This window comes from Serinus canaria, chromosome 5, assembly GCF_022539315.1.
Source record: "Serinus canaria isolate serCan28SL12 chromosome 5, serCan2020, whole genome shotgun sequence".
Classification (NCBI taxonomy): domain Eukaryota; kingdom Metazoa; phylum Chordata; class Aves; order Passeriformes; family Fringillidae; genus Serinus; species Serinus canaria.
This window is the reverse complement of record NC_066319.1, coordinates 12,480,255-12,494,612: the sequence shown is the minus strand read 5'-3', so window position 1 is coordinate 12,494,612 and position 14,358 is coordinate 12,480,255.

The following is a 14,358-nucleotide window of genomic DNA, read 5'->3' as shown; positions in this document are numbered from 1 at the left end:
CCAAAAGCATCTAAAAGATCTATTGACAGATTTTATCTAAATATAAGAAAATTAATGCAGAAAGCCTGATTTGGATGGTGGTGAAACCTCAATGCTTTTTTCCATCTACTATTGCTTTAAATCTTTAAATAATTTTTGTGGAGGTGGGTTTAGCAGTCATGCTGATTTTAAGCATTAACACTATCTGCTACAGATGAGGAATATAGATTCACTGAGTAGTCAGATGCAAAATATAGGGTTGCTCTTCAGCTCATTTAATTTTCATACTTAAAGACTGTTTCCAAGCATTGGAGTGAAAAGGAGGCATTTTCATGAACCACAGAGTACTTTAAGAGTGGACTTGCATATGTAGATCAGATTCCTTTCTAGTATCAGTCTCATCTTTGAAATCTTAGGTTAAGCCTTCAAAAGTAACTAGATGCAAAAAATGTTTCTCATACTTTAGGTAAACTTTAATTCCTGGCATATATTTCCATGCACTAGACTGAGCATGTAAAAATTTACCTCTGATTGAATATAACTTTCAGCTGCAAAAATTGTAGCAGATGGCATTTTTTAAGAGCTCCCAATAAGCTCACACACTCTATTAGCATATGCTTTATCATAACACCCAGGAACTGTAGGCTTTGGAAATGACTCCATTGCATTTCATTTATTATGGTGACACCATCAGAGTGTGGAAGTTTCCCCAGAACACCCTAAGTAAAAAGACAGAAAAGCTGTTCCAGGAAGCAAATAAGTGAGCATGAGAAGCATGAAGATATTTGTAACATGTATTCACTTATTAGCAAAAGGATGAACTTTAAAAATTAACTTTGGGAATGAGAGTTTGGTTTTTTTTAATTCATTACCATCAACACATATAACCAATTAGATGCAAGAAAAAAACCTATATCTTTCTAATTTAATACATCTTTACTTGAATTACAATTAAAAGTATACCCAAAACATGGATTTAGTGGTAATTTTACTTTGGTATACCACCTGCTGGCAAAGCATGCCTGGCCTTTTATTAACAGTTCACAGTATCATGGTGGTGTCAAGTCATAGTTACAGAGCAGGGTAAGGAAGTTTATTGTGATTTATAATGCCAGTGGAAAATTGATTCTGTGAAGTCTAATGTCCAAGAACCTCTCCATATCGGTGGGGTGACATCCCTCTGCATCCCTGCTGGCCTCCCTTGATGCACAGGTGCCCACATCTGGGTGCACAGCGCAGTCCAAGGATTTTCTGCTGCCAGCACCAGTCCCTTCTGTCTAACAGCTTGGATGCATTGGCATTCTGCAATGCCTTATTTTTCCCCAAATTTTCATTTGCAGAAATGAAAAATGTATAAGAGCACTCAAGTCTTTCCACATAGCTGAACAACTTGGTGCTCAGTAAATTAATGGTGCAGACAGCTCCCTTATTAAAGTCCCCTCACTAGGATGTGTTTATCCCACTGTTCTTGCAGTGCTAACTGAGGAGTTGCTGCAGTAACATTGTGCTATGTAAGACACTGCCTCAGGCTCTACAAGGAGCCCTGAAAGCCCAAGGCAAGCCCCAACTACACCCACACACAAGCAGATTCAGCTGCAGGTGGAAATGCTTTCAAGCTATTTATCTTGAGCAGATCATATGTCTTTCCCTAAATAACCAAGATAATATGGCCAATAAAACCTCCAAGCAGAGCCTGCTTACAGGCAAGGATTTTGACAAATGATTTTCTTCATAATCTTAATGTCTATTCTTTATTGATATAGCTCTCTACTTGCTTTTAATAAAACCAAATGTCATTAATTGCAAATTGCAAAGTTCTCAGTACATTCTTTAAATCTAACAATGTAAATAGAAGGATATGAATAATAAAGCATTGTAAGTAGAGTTATATAAAGTTGTGTTTAACTGACAAACTAAAACTGCAAACTCTACATTTTACTTGACTATTCAGTGGGAGAAATAAATTCCTTTTATCACAACAATTCAGTTATGTTTATCCATCCTGGGTTTTTTTTTTTTCCTACTCTGACATCACTCACTCTTCCATTACTATCCTATTATTAATAAAACAAAATGGTGTTGCATTACCAGCCAGCATCCACCTTCTTAATGTTTAACTTCTAATGCTCATGAAGGCTTGTCAGTATCTCATTGAGGAAATCTGTGCCTCCTGTGCTGCTACAAAAGGATGACCAGAATTCCATGCCCTGGTTGTGCTCCCCTCAGGAACATCTGCTCCACCTCTGCCTCGGTTCAGTCACAGCACTGCTATTTCATGTGTCCTACAGACTGAAGGGATGCTCACAGCAAATCTTCCTTGAGGCTTCTGTAGCTCAGGCAGGCATATTATGGAACAATCACAACCAAAAACTGCACAAGAAAGAAATGACATCTTCAAGGTAAACATGAGATGAGTAGGCATCTAGACACAGGGTTACTTCAGGATAAATTCCATCCTGTGGCATCTCATGAAATCCTCATCCTAAGTGTTGTATCATACAGGAAGAGCAGCTGGATAAATTTTTCTTAGGAGATAGCAAAAGGGACATCCTCCTTTATAGATCAGCATTTGGAAAATTCATCTGACATGCCAAGTATCCTGGTTCAAATGCCTTTGCAGGTTCTGAGGACACTGGTCTGGATAGCCATTAGGAGATGAAAGAAATAAGTTCATTTCCCCCTCTCTATAATGATGTGAAGTATAACAAGTTATAAAGCAGTGATTGGGAGAATTCCCAACTAGAAAACCCTTTTTCAGATTGACTGCTAGCACGAGATCTTGCACAGGGAGTGCTCTTGAGATGAAAGGGAAGAAAAATCATGTTCTTCTCACATTTGCACTGTGCAAGCCCCAGGTCTGTGTGAGTCTTGAATAAATCCTTACCTTAATTGGACCCCTCAGGAAAGACAGGTAGAGGATCCCTTTACTGTGAATTGTAATAGGATCTGTGAAAAGATCTATAAGAGATGTTGGCAGTCTTTATGTGTTCCTGATGGCCCACAGAGACCCTGCTAAGCATTGCAGTTCAGCATTCCATACTTCTACCAAAGAATGGCTCACCTGCCAAATTGTCTTCCTTGCACTCAGACTGTCCAGAGTGGATTCCTTTTCTTTCTATTATATATATATATATATGTGTGTGTGTGTGTATATGTGTGTATATCTATATATATATATATAAATAAATAAATAAATATATATATATATATATATATATATATATATATATAGGACATACCTAAAGGTTTTGTAACTTTGCTTGGAAAAAAACCCTTTACAAACCGGGCTGTCTGCTCAGACATCTCAAGAGTCAAATAATTTTTTGCATCACCCAAAACCATCAATAGCAGGGAGAGGAACTACCCTTATTGTGTTTCCAAGGACCTACACTCCAATTTCAACACTTCTGTAAAGTGCATCTGTCAGGTGCCCTCTTCTGTACTTGCCACAGAAAATGCATTCCTTGGCTCTTTTGGGATATGAGCAGGGCTGCTGAAATGAGCTGCAGTGAAACAAGCACAGTTTCATCTCTATGAGTAACATGGACCAGAACTTTAATGAGAAGATAATGAACAAGACATCAGATATTCTGCTCAGAAGTAGAAAAATACATTCACCCTCTAAAAAGTAATTTCCCTTTTCTTTCCTTAACATTGGGATGACTGGAAAGGGACTTTGTGCATCGTATGAGAACCTAAACAGGAATACACTTCTGATTATTATCAAAAAATTTACACTCAGTCTTACAAAAGCTGTGGGAAACCTTCCAAAGTAACCAAACCTGGGTAATTATTTGGCACACATTGATACACATCTTTAAACTAATAAAAAGTATCTATATGAAAACTAAAATAAATAATCATAGACATATAGACAAACAGCAGTAAGTGCTTATACACCAATAGTACAGTAACTCAGCTATGAATAAACACAGTAAAAAAAGTCCAGTTTTACCCACTATCCATTTTATTCCTTATCTAAGAACATCAGGCCTGGGAGCTTAAAGATATTACATTCTTCTATGAGCTGGATAAACTGAGAAAAAATTTTTAAATTTTTTAAATTAAATCAATAGCCTTGATGACTGAATTATTCTGCAATATACAAGGAAGGTTTAAAACCTGGTGGCAAACTTTCTCTCAGGTCACTAGGTTTAATGGAAAGATAAATGGTAAGATCTTTATTTAAGATAAAGAGTGCTCAATAACCAAGTACAATTAAATCTGATCTGTGATTCATTTGAGGAAGGTGGAGATTGGAGTGACCCACATGAAAGACACACGATGAGTGTCTGATCAGGAAGAGAAATGTGTAAAAAAGTACTTTCAGAAGAATAAAACCAAAGACACAATATAGGCATAATATTCTAGAAGTAAGTTCTTTTTGCTGGAGGATCAATTACAAGTTAGATAAAAACTGAAAGCTTAATTCTGATCTTTTCAGGTCTCTGGAGAGTGAGAGGAGCACATGCTCAGACTCAGTCTCCTATCCTGAATTCAGTAATCCCCACTTGTTACACATCAGTGATGGAATACCCTGAACCCAGAGGCATGATTTTCCCATGCATTTTTACAGGAACAGCTGGCAAAAAGGCAGCAATCCTCACATCCTTGGCATCTGTTAGTCTTTAGGAAAATTCATTTCTCATTTACAGAGGGTCAGGTTCTATCACCATCAACACAGAGTTGAAACTGCTTTCTCAGAAGTGCTGATAAAAGTAGTAGGGAGGTATGTAAGGAGCAGCAGTCACTCTGGATTTAAGTGACAACATCTGAAATTAAAGGGAGAGAGAATTTCAGGGTCTCATTAACCATCACCCTTATTTAAGGAGATTCTGTAAAGATATGTTTAAATTCAGTTCTTAATGTAAACGCTTTGCAAATCCTATTGAGTCCTGTGAACAAACCCACTAGATAGAGCAGTAGATGTTCCAGACTTAGGGAATCATACACCCTGTTTGCTATCTCACTTGAGTTTCATATTGTGTGTATAAATAACCGAGACACATGTATTAATACATCAGCTAAAATTAGCAATACAGTAATTTAAATGCAGGGAGCATTGAAATAAAAATCAAAGAACATAAAATAGCCTTAATCTTTATACTGCAGCAGCTTTATCCCAGCTTGTTTCAGTAAGCATCATGACATTGCCTCACAGTTGTATAGAGCACACACAGCCAACTGCTGGAGCTTTTATTTTGCCAGAAACCACAGACATTTGTTTTTATTAGCATATCTGAGGTACACTAACTTTGTGCCTGTAGTGTGAAAAAGACAGGTATTTAAGTAACCATCTAAAAGTATAATTATGGACAATTTGCATATCTTTCATGGTTCAGTCTTTTGTAAAAGGGTGCAGCAACAGCCATTGCATGAATTTCTATCCATTGCTCTGCTTCCTGATACCAGGCTTTAAATTATCAAATTGAAAGTGGACGTGTGGTTCTTTCAATTATATATTCTGAGGGAAAAAAAGAAGAGGATCAGGGCAATTTGGTTCTATGTATAGCTCACATGCAGCTAACACATCTGAAAGAGCTTCATTCTCAAAGGTTCCATGCCTGTAAATTTACATGGATAAACACCTTCTTAACCTTTCCTCCCCCACCCAAACTCCACCAATTTTCCACTTCTGAACACATTCCCTGCCCCCTAAATGAATTTGGTCCATTATCACACCTTGATTTAACCCCTACAGACAGCAGGATGTGGGGAGCACAGTGGCCTCCCCAGAACACTGACCTGTGGCTCAGTCTGTTGTGTTTGCAGTTTTCTGCTAAGAAAAACCATCTGTATCTACTTCCACATGTAGCCAAAGCCAGGATGAACCCTTTTCCTTCCAAAGGCAATGTCTAGGTTTTGGAAGTGACTACAGGACCCTTAGCTGTGGTACTTGTTCTGCCATGGTTTGGAATAAGTATCCTATATGTGATAGTTTGGGAATAAGAAAGTAAACATTTGAGACCACATAAAAGTGGAGTTTTAAAAAACACCCAATATTTACAACATTGGCTCAGCAATCACTTGAGAAAAAAAATCCATATGAAAATTCAAAAATGTCTTATATCATTAACAGACCACTGGCTGACAGTGCAAGGACAGTTTTCTGGTCTGAAAATTGCACTAGAAAAAAATCTGCATAAATAAATTAAAATTTTTAAATCACCTTTCAAAATTAATGCTTTTGGTGCAGAAATAATGGAAAAGGGAAAAAAGAAAAGAGGTTTTGCTCTAGAGTGGAGCGGTAGTAAATTTCAAAATAAACATTAATGTAACTACAAAGTATTAAGTCAGAAATTAAAGCCAATTGAAAGACAGTGAGATAAGGATAGTACAAGAATTTAACATTGAAAATCATATATGTCTATTTCAATTTAGTGCTATATGCTATACACACAAATGCTATATATGTATTTCAATGCTATATGTGTATTTCAATTTAACATTAAAAATACTACATGTGTATTTCTCCAAAGTGTAATTTCTTCCTTCATTTTATTTTTGGTTTTGGACAGCTGTTATTCCTGCTGCTATGTTTTGGGGTTTTTTCCTTTTTTTTCAATGACCAAACCAGTATTTTTTACTGGAATCCATTTGATACCTAATGTGAGGGGCTTCCAAAGTATTTCATGCTTTCTACAGCACACCTTAGAGCTTCTGGGAACATTATAAATATGCAATTTGGAGTTTTTTCTTTTATCTGCAAGACTAAAAGTTATTGGTTCAAACAGGTGTGTTTGAGCTGATTATTTTCTCCATTTATCTTTTGTTCTAGATGCTCACCAAAATCTAGATTTGAGGTGCAGTTATAAAATGGAATGCAGTGAATGTAAATGTTACATTTGATGGACCACTTGCAGTTCTTCATGGCTAGATATTTATTTTGTCTTACCTGGTTCACGCTGCTCCCCAGCATCAAATTCATGACTTAAAAGCAAAAAATCACCTTTTTGATTAAAAAGCTTAAGACAGTCACAAACATTGCTCTGTGAAAGTGTTATCATGTCATAGACCAACTTTCAGTTTTCATATTCTCCTTACTGTCTATCAGATGATGAAGAGGGAAGAATAAGGGGCATCTCAAGATGAATTAGATATCAAATACCTGCTCTGTTATTTATCTGATGTTTCTACTACTGAGATCATTGACACAAAAAAAAAAAAAAAAAAAGTAATATTTTTAAAGGAGGAAACTGTCACCAGAGGAGTCATAGACCCAGCAGGTGCACGTGCTGACAACTTCCCTAATAAAGTTTTACTCTTGTTTCTCTTAAAGATGAATTAATAAATACAATTCAAAGACCTTGTTCAGAATGAGAGGCTTTTAAAGAAAAAGCTATTGCTGCAGTACACACCAAAGGTGTTCTTATCTCCTTATGCATTCTTCCACTGATGGGATTACAGATTGGTTGTAAACCACCATGAGATGAAAGCAATCAATATTATCACACTCAATTACCAAACACATGGCTCTTCCTCCACACAAAATTAGTGCAGCACAAGAATGGTTATCAGAAATAATCCAGCCTTGCTCCTGACCCCCACATCTCAGTCAGCTGCCTGTCCAAATGAGGCAGCCCAACACGTGTTCCACCTAAACAAACTGATGTTGGAGTGAAAAGGTGAAAACACCATTTGAAAAATTCATTTTGTGAATTTAGTTTAGACTATCTGTGCCTCAGACATTGATGACTAAAACCTAACCTACCTTATTAGCCTCCATTTCAAGAAACATACAACTACAGTGGCTGTGCAGATCTGCTGCATTTTGACTTCTAGACAAGAAATTCTGGAAGTCTCAAAGGTCAAGAAAACCTTGTTTCCTTGACTAGGATTCTTCTGTGACCTCAAAATGACCACGTTGTGTCTGCTACAAGGTTGTTCAAGTTTCACCCAAATGATCAGAAATATTTGATGAGTCCTGTGAAAAGCAATGAGTTTTTAAAATGTAGATTCAAGAGGAAATCAGTGCCATGCAGTTTGAGATAAAACCTCCTCTGACAGGACTGGAGCTACAATAAAAGATTCTGCCCTCTGTCCAATGTTGCTCAGCATAAGGAAGGGCATAACACATAAACTAATTTTGTTTCACTCAACTTTTTAAAAGTCAGGCACCAGTTTTACAGATAATTATACTGATTATACTAGGAACAACTGTCAAGTGTGGCAGAGAAGGATATACTAAAAGGAGAGATGATCAGAATTTAGTAGAAATTTAACCATATGAGCTTCTTCAGAAGTCAGTTCTGACACATAACACCTGAAGGCTTTACTCTGTATTTATGTCTGTAAACTGCATGATTATTTGGTCATTTAGAAAGGCAGAGAAGACATAAAAATGTACATTAGACTGTACTTAGACCAAATAAGGAACAACACAGTGGACATATAGCAAGCTTTCCCAAGAAAATAGCAAGTGGCTACAACCTCCCATGGTATGGCTGCAATATTTTAAAAGGGTTTTTTTGTCCTAAAAATAAAACCTCATGTCCTCTGATCAAAACAAGTATATGTTTTATATTGTATATACACATTTACAATATTTAAAACATAATTATATTTATATTAAAGAAGGCACTTTACAAAATGTAAGCATCATTTTTAATAGATTTCAGTGATTTGTAAACCCCAGTTTCACTATGGGTACTTTCCTATGGGATCTCTTGTTTTTCCTCAAGTCTTTGAATCTTTTAAAGCCCCTCTCATTATTTTTGTTGTCTGAAGTTGGGCAATAATGTTACTGTGATTAATTAAGCAAAAAGACATGGAAATGGGGGTGTGGTAATCATCAGATAATAAAGCCCTCTGGGTCTTGCAATGCATGAGGTGCAGCCAGGACCCTTTATCCCCAGAGGTCTGATTATCTCCAGGAAAGCTACACCTCCCTGTACTTGCTGTATGGCTATTATGAAATATCTTTACATTTTATAGATAAAGTAAATTACTTTAATCACTGAAAATTGCCAGTGTTGTGAGGTTTCAGCTGTGAGGTTCACAGAGCTTAATCTGCCCATTTCAAGTCTGAAATAACCAATAATTGTTCTAATAAAAGCATCAGTAAATCATTATTTAAATGCTGGGATCATCCCCTTAGAGTGGCAAAGGCACCTTCTGTGTGTTTGATGACACGGGGTGCTCGTTTAACCATAACCCTGGAAGTGCAAGCCATAAGGGAAATACTCTACCAGGGCTGTTTAATGTGTGTAATCAATGCTTTGTTAGAGCATCAAATTATTTTCTGTCATTCTGCAAAGTCCTAGGTCAGCAAACAATAACATCTGCCCAACATCTGAAAAACTCTTTGGAAAAATTCCAAATGTCTTCAATTTGTCACACTTCCAATCAAGCATTTTTCAGAAAATCTTCAGTGGCTTTTGTTCAAAGGCAAAATCTATTTTCCCATTCCTAAACCATTGGAACGCACAAGAGGCGTGTTTACTAATTGCAAATATGATGGGGATGTCAGTGACAACTCTATCCTGCCCTCCACATGCTCTGGGACTGTGAACACAGGGCTTTGGCAGACACCACAGTCAATCCAAGTGTCCTCCTCCCTGCTGCCAGCCCTGGGATGGTGACAGCCTCACCTTTCCTTTCCCTGGGGCAGCACAGGAGTAGAAATCTCAGAATTACACCCCAACTGATGGAAGAGTCACAGGCTGACAAAAATATCACCTTTCAGGAAGAGCATTTCCAGAACAAAACTTGCTTAGGCTGATGTATTATCCTTACCTGTCACATCCCAGTAATATATTTCAGATACACTAACTCTTTGGAAAGATTTGCAAGCAGGTACACAGGGCTAAGGATTTCCACTTCCAAGAGGCTTTCAGTGACCTAATGCACCACAAGAAAACACTGTGGGATACAGACATATACCTAAAAAAGCACTCCTGACTATCCAGACAGATGATCCATGCCTGAGCTGTATAAACAGATGAATTAAAAGCAATCCAAGGCCTTTTTGCAGTGCAGTGTTCACACATGTGCAAGCTGAAGACCAGTCACCCAGCAAAGCAGCTAGTTATACTTACAGGACTAATGCATGACACATGTCCAACTGGAGGAGTTTCACCTAGAAATAGAAAACAATATCCCTAGCAGAGATGAATAAACAGAACTAGGAGGTGGAGGAATACTGGTCCCAATGCCATTTATCCTACTTTTTTACAGAAGTGCTAAAAAGTTGAGGCATTTCTCATGGCAGGAAAGTAATTTTATTTCAGAAGGCAAATGTGTGCTATCAGTAATCCTCCAGAGAAATCTGAGATTATTGTGCCAGAGGCAATTAACCCTGAGTAATAAAAACTTCTAGCAGCCTCAAATGACAACCTGATAGAGGAGCAGATATTTCCAAGGGAAAATAGTGACTTGCAAACAAGATATCTTTTTCTTCTTTTCTGGCTTTCAAGCCAAGCTTTTAAGCTTCCTGCAGTAATTTGTTTACCAAGCTGACTAATGAGAAGAATTAATCAGAAGACTTTTCATAGGAGAAATATGGCCAATAATATGAGCAAGAATTGTATGATACAGAAGACCAATGTCATCTGCTTCTGGGAGAATTCCAATTTGAAAGATTGAATCTGGTTACAAGATACAGTGTAAGAGATGAGGAGGAATGCTCTGTGGAAGCTGCATTTAAGAAAAAAAGAAAAACTAACTGGCAAAAAAATAAATGGGAATATCAGTCCCAGGAATAAAGATGAGATTAAATTTAAGGCCAGACTTGTTCACTCCTGAAGCACAACTTATATAAAGAAGGAGCTGGTGAAGTCAGTGAAAAGACTGTTGTGAGAAAATCACATGAAAATTAGGAAAATTGAAAGATTCTGCCTTCTGATAACTAATTTGCTAGTGTTGAAAACCAGTTGCATTTTTGAATTCAAAAGTAAATGTTAAAATCCCAGTACTGTGTCCTTTTTTCATCTGGGACACAGTCACTTTTCTTCCCAGTAGCTGGTACAGTGCAGAGTTTTGGATTTAGGATAACAATAACGTTGATAACACACTTGAGGTTTGAGCTGTTGCTTACACCAAGACTTCTGTTTTTCAGCTTATACCAGTGGGGAGGAGGATAGGGGGCACAAGGAGCTGGGAGGGGGCACAGCTGGGACAGCCAAGGTGGCCAAAGGGATATTCCACATGGTGGGTGTCATGGTCAGTGTGTGCCCTAGGAGGAAAGCTGGCTCAGGGACTGACAGGTGGGTGGTGAGAAATTGCACAGTGCATCACTTGGGTTTGATATTCTAATCAAAGTCAGCACATTTCCAAATGAAACAGACAAAGAAGCTCCGAAATTTTTAAATTTTTAGCTACATAAAGTTCATGATGCATCCCATCAGTTAATGCAGTTTCAAAAACTAATTTATACCTTAAAATTTAGGAAGACAGAGTGAACAAAAAATAACAAAAGAACTATACTGAGAATAAAAAAGGTGGGCTCTTAGGAGCTGTCATTGAAGTACTGCTTATTGAATTTAAAGCAGGAATCAATTGAATTTTTGGTTAAGTATGTCTCTTACAAAAAAGGGCACAATGCTTTCAAGAGTTATCTGTGCCAGAGCTGTGCTGTATGTGGTATGTTGTGCATCCAGTCATTTTCTTATGCAAACAAAGCAAAAACATGGAGTTAAATTCACCATACCTCAGTATTTCTCAAGGTATTTTGTGGTATTGTCCACAAGGGTCCCAGGATGAGGGAAGAGACGAGAAAGTTGACTCCATGTATCAAAAGGCTTGATTTATTGTTTTATGATAGATAATATATTAAAACTATACTAAAAGAATAGAAGAAAGGATTTCATCAGAAGGCTAAGCTAAGAATAGAAAAGGAATGGATAACAAAGTCCTGTCTCTGACCGAGACCGGCCGGACAGGTGAACTGTGATTGGCCCTTAATTGGAAACAGCCTGACGAGGCCAATCAGAGATTTTCCCTGTTGCATCCCACAGCAGCAGATAAGAATTGTTTACAGTTTGTTCCTGAGGCCTCTCAGCTTCTCAGGAGGGGAAAAATCCTAAGGAAAGGATTTTTCATAAAACATGTCGGTGACAGTATTTCTTCTGAATAAGCAAATAAGCCTAAGTTGAACAAAAATTTTGAAAACATGCAAAAAGGAGGAGTTGGAAACTGGCGTGCAACGTGGCATGTAGCAATTTTTAACAAATATATGTGCTATGATTGAACACAGCATGCCCAAAGCTGCTCATGACTATGTTGGTCAGTATGTCCTGCTACTCACAGCACCAGAGCTTAAAGCTCATTTGCATTTGAAAAAACTTCCAAGCAGTTCCAGACACAAGGTCTACCTAAAGTAAAAAAGCTAAGACCATAACAACTCTTGGTTATCTAGAGATGGAAATCCTACACCATCTGACCCCAGAGTCTTGGGCTCCAGCTCTGAAGCGTGTTCCAAGTGGGATAGCTCACAGGAGCAGCTCCCTCTTGCCTGTGGTTGCTGAGGAGAAGGGCAATGTTTAGGTTTAACAATTCTGTTGGGAAAGGATTCACGTAGACGCTCGATACCAGGTAAGCTCCTCGTCTAACAGGGAAATTGAACTCATGCAACATTCATGCAGAAATCTTTTACGTAGCTACAGTAAATATGATCAAAGCCTTTAATTGTAAAACAGGCTGAAGCTTCTTGTGAAGAATTTCGGGTAATAAGCAAATATGAAAGCCAACTTGGGGGTTACCTAAAAGGGTGAACAGCCTTTGAGGTACCAAACTTAAAGCCTCTTGTGCATCAAAATCTATAATATTTAGAAATAAAACAGAGATCTTTGAAGGCGTGAAAATCCTGAGGCTTCAAGAATATCTTATTTAGGCTGAAGAATATATTACATAAAATAGGAGAGGGCATTATGAGCACAGCCTAACAAGGAACACAGAGTAATGTCTCAACATGCTTTTTGTTCAAACTTTATAGGAAATTAGATTAATAATGCATGAGTTGCTTTATGCTAAGGTTACTGGCTCACCCACCCCCTCATTTATTTTTCCTTTGGAAAGCATTCTACTTTTACATACAAAATTAAATTTTTCCCATTTTATTCAATGTGGCTTGAGCAGACACAGAGCTCTCCAAAAGCTCTCAGCTAAAGTCACTTTTATCAAGCTATGCAGAGCTCTTCTGTTCACGAGAGTATTCTTTTTCTTATCACAAAAATTAGACAACCTAAAGAGTAGCACATCTAAATTATATAAATTTTTACAGCATCACCAGTTCTTTCAAAGATGTTGTTAAAGTAACTTCTGGTAAGTTGTGATATTTACCAGATCTAGGGAAAACCTACACCTGTTTGAAAACAAACCTCATTCTCGCTGTGGGGAAAAAGATCAAGATGTGGGCTAGAGAACATTTCCATCCTTCTCCCATTCTTTCTTTGTGGAAAGAGGGTCAAGCTTATATTAGGAGCAGTTTTTCAGCAAAGATTTGGGCAGGAAAATCTTCACCTCATTTTTTATTCTGAAGAAAACCAGGTTGCAATAATACAGAGTGTCCTGGAAGTCACCATACCTTCACCTACTCCTCTTGTCAATGAGAAAATTAAACTTTCTGCAGTCCATATGTCTTGTCTCATAAAACTCAAGGCATTTTTGGCATTTCTTCCCTTCAAGGGCAATGAGAGTTAGTAGATGAGATAAAGGCTAGCAGAGTACAACTCTGTGTACACAATGACTTCTTGAGCACAGTGACTCATGGGATATTAGAAAGTCAAACATGCACTGTGATATTTCTTTAAATGACAAATCATCATCAAAAGAAAGCTGTGAAACTGTTGTCATCACTTTCAAAATATAAATAGGGGAGAAGAGAGCAAAAGAGAAGGAATACTTCTGCCATCAAATCTCAAACCTCGTTAACAGAACAAGAACAGATAAGGTTTTTGTTGATAAATTCCTGCAATCATAAAGTCAAAGCCCTTTTCATTCAGGGATGAAAAGGAGCTCAGTAGATCACTTTGTCTAAGACCATGATCAGAGTTATTTGTACTTAAATAAACATTTGCCAGGGAAAACTAACAGTTCTTTGAAATCTTCAGGTACATTTTTTCCTTTTGGAAAACTGTTATTTACCTGCTTAGCTATCAGTACAGTTAGATTTATTTTTTTTCCCTCAATGGAGATATTCTCCTTCTATGAACTAAGTCAATTTCCTCTTGTCCTGCACCTGACACAGGGAGCAATTCAGGACACTCCTAATAACTGCTGAGACACTGAAATGCTGCTGGCAAGATTCCTCTGATTTTCAAAAGCAGAAAACTAAAACAGCTTTTTCAGCTGTTGATTTAAGCTTTACATCCAGTGTTTTATCAAAAGTCCGTGCTCTATCATCAAAAGACTCAAAGCAGGTAAATATAGTGTAAATTAATA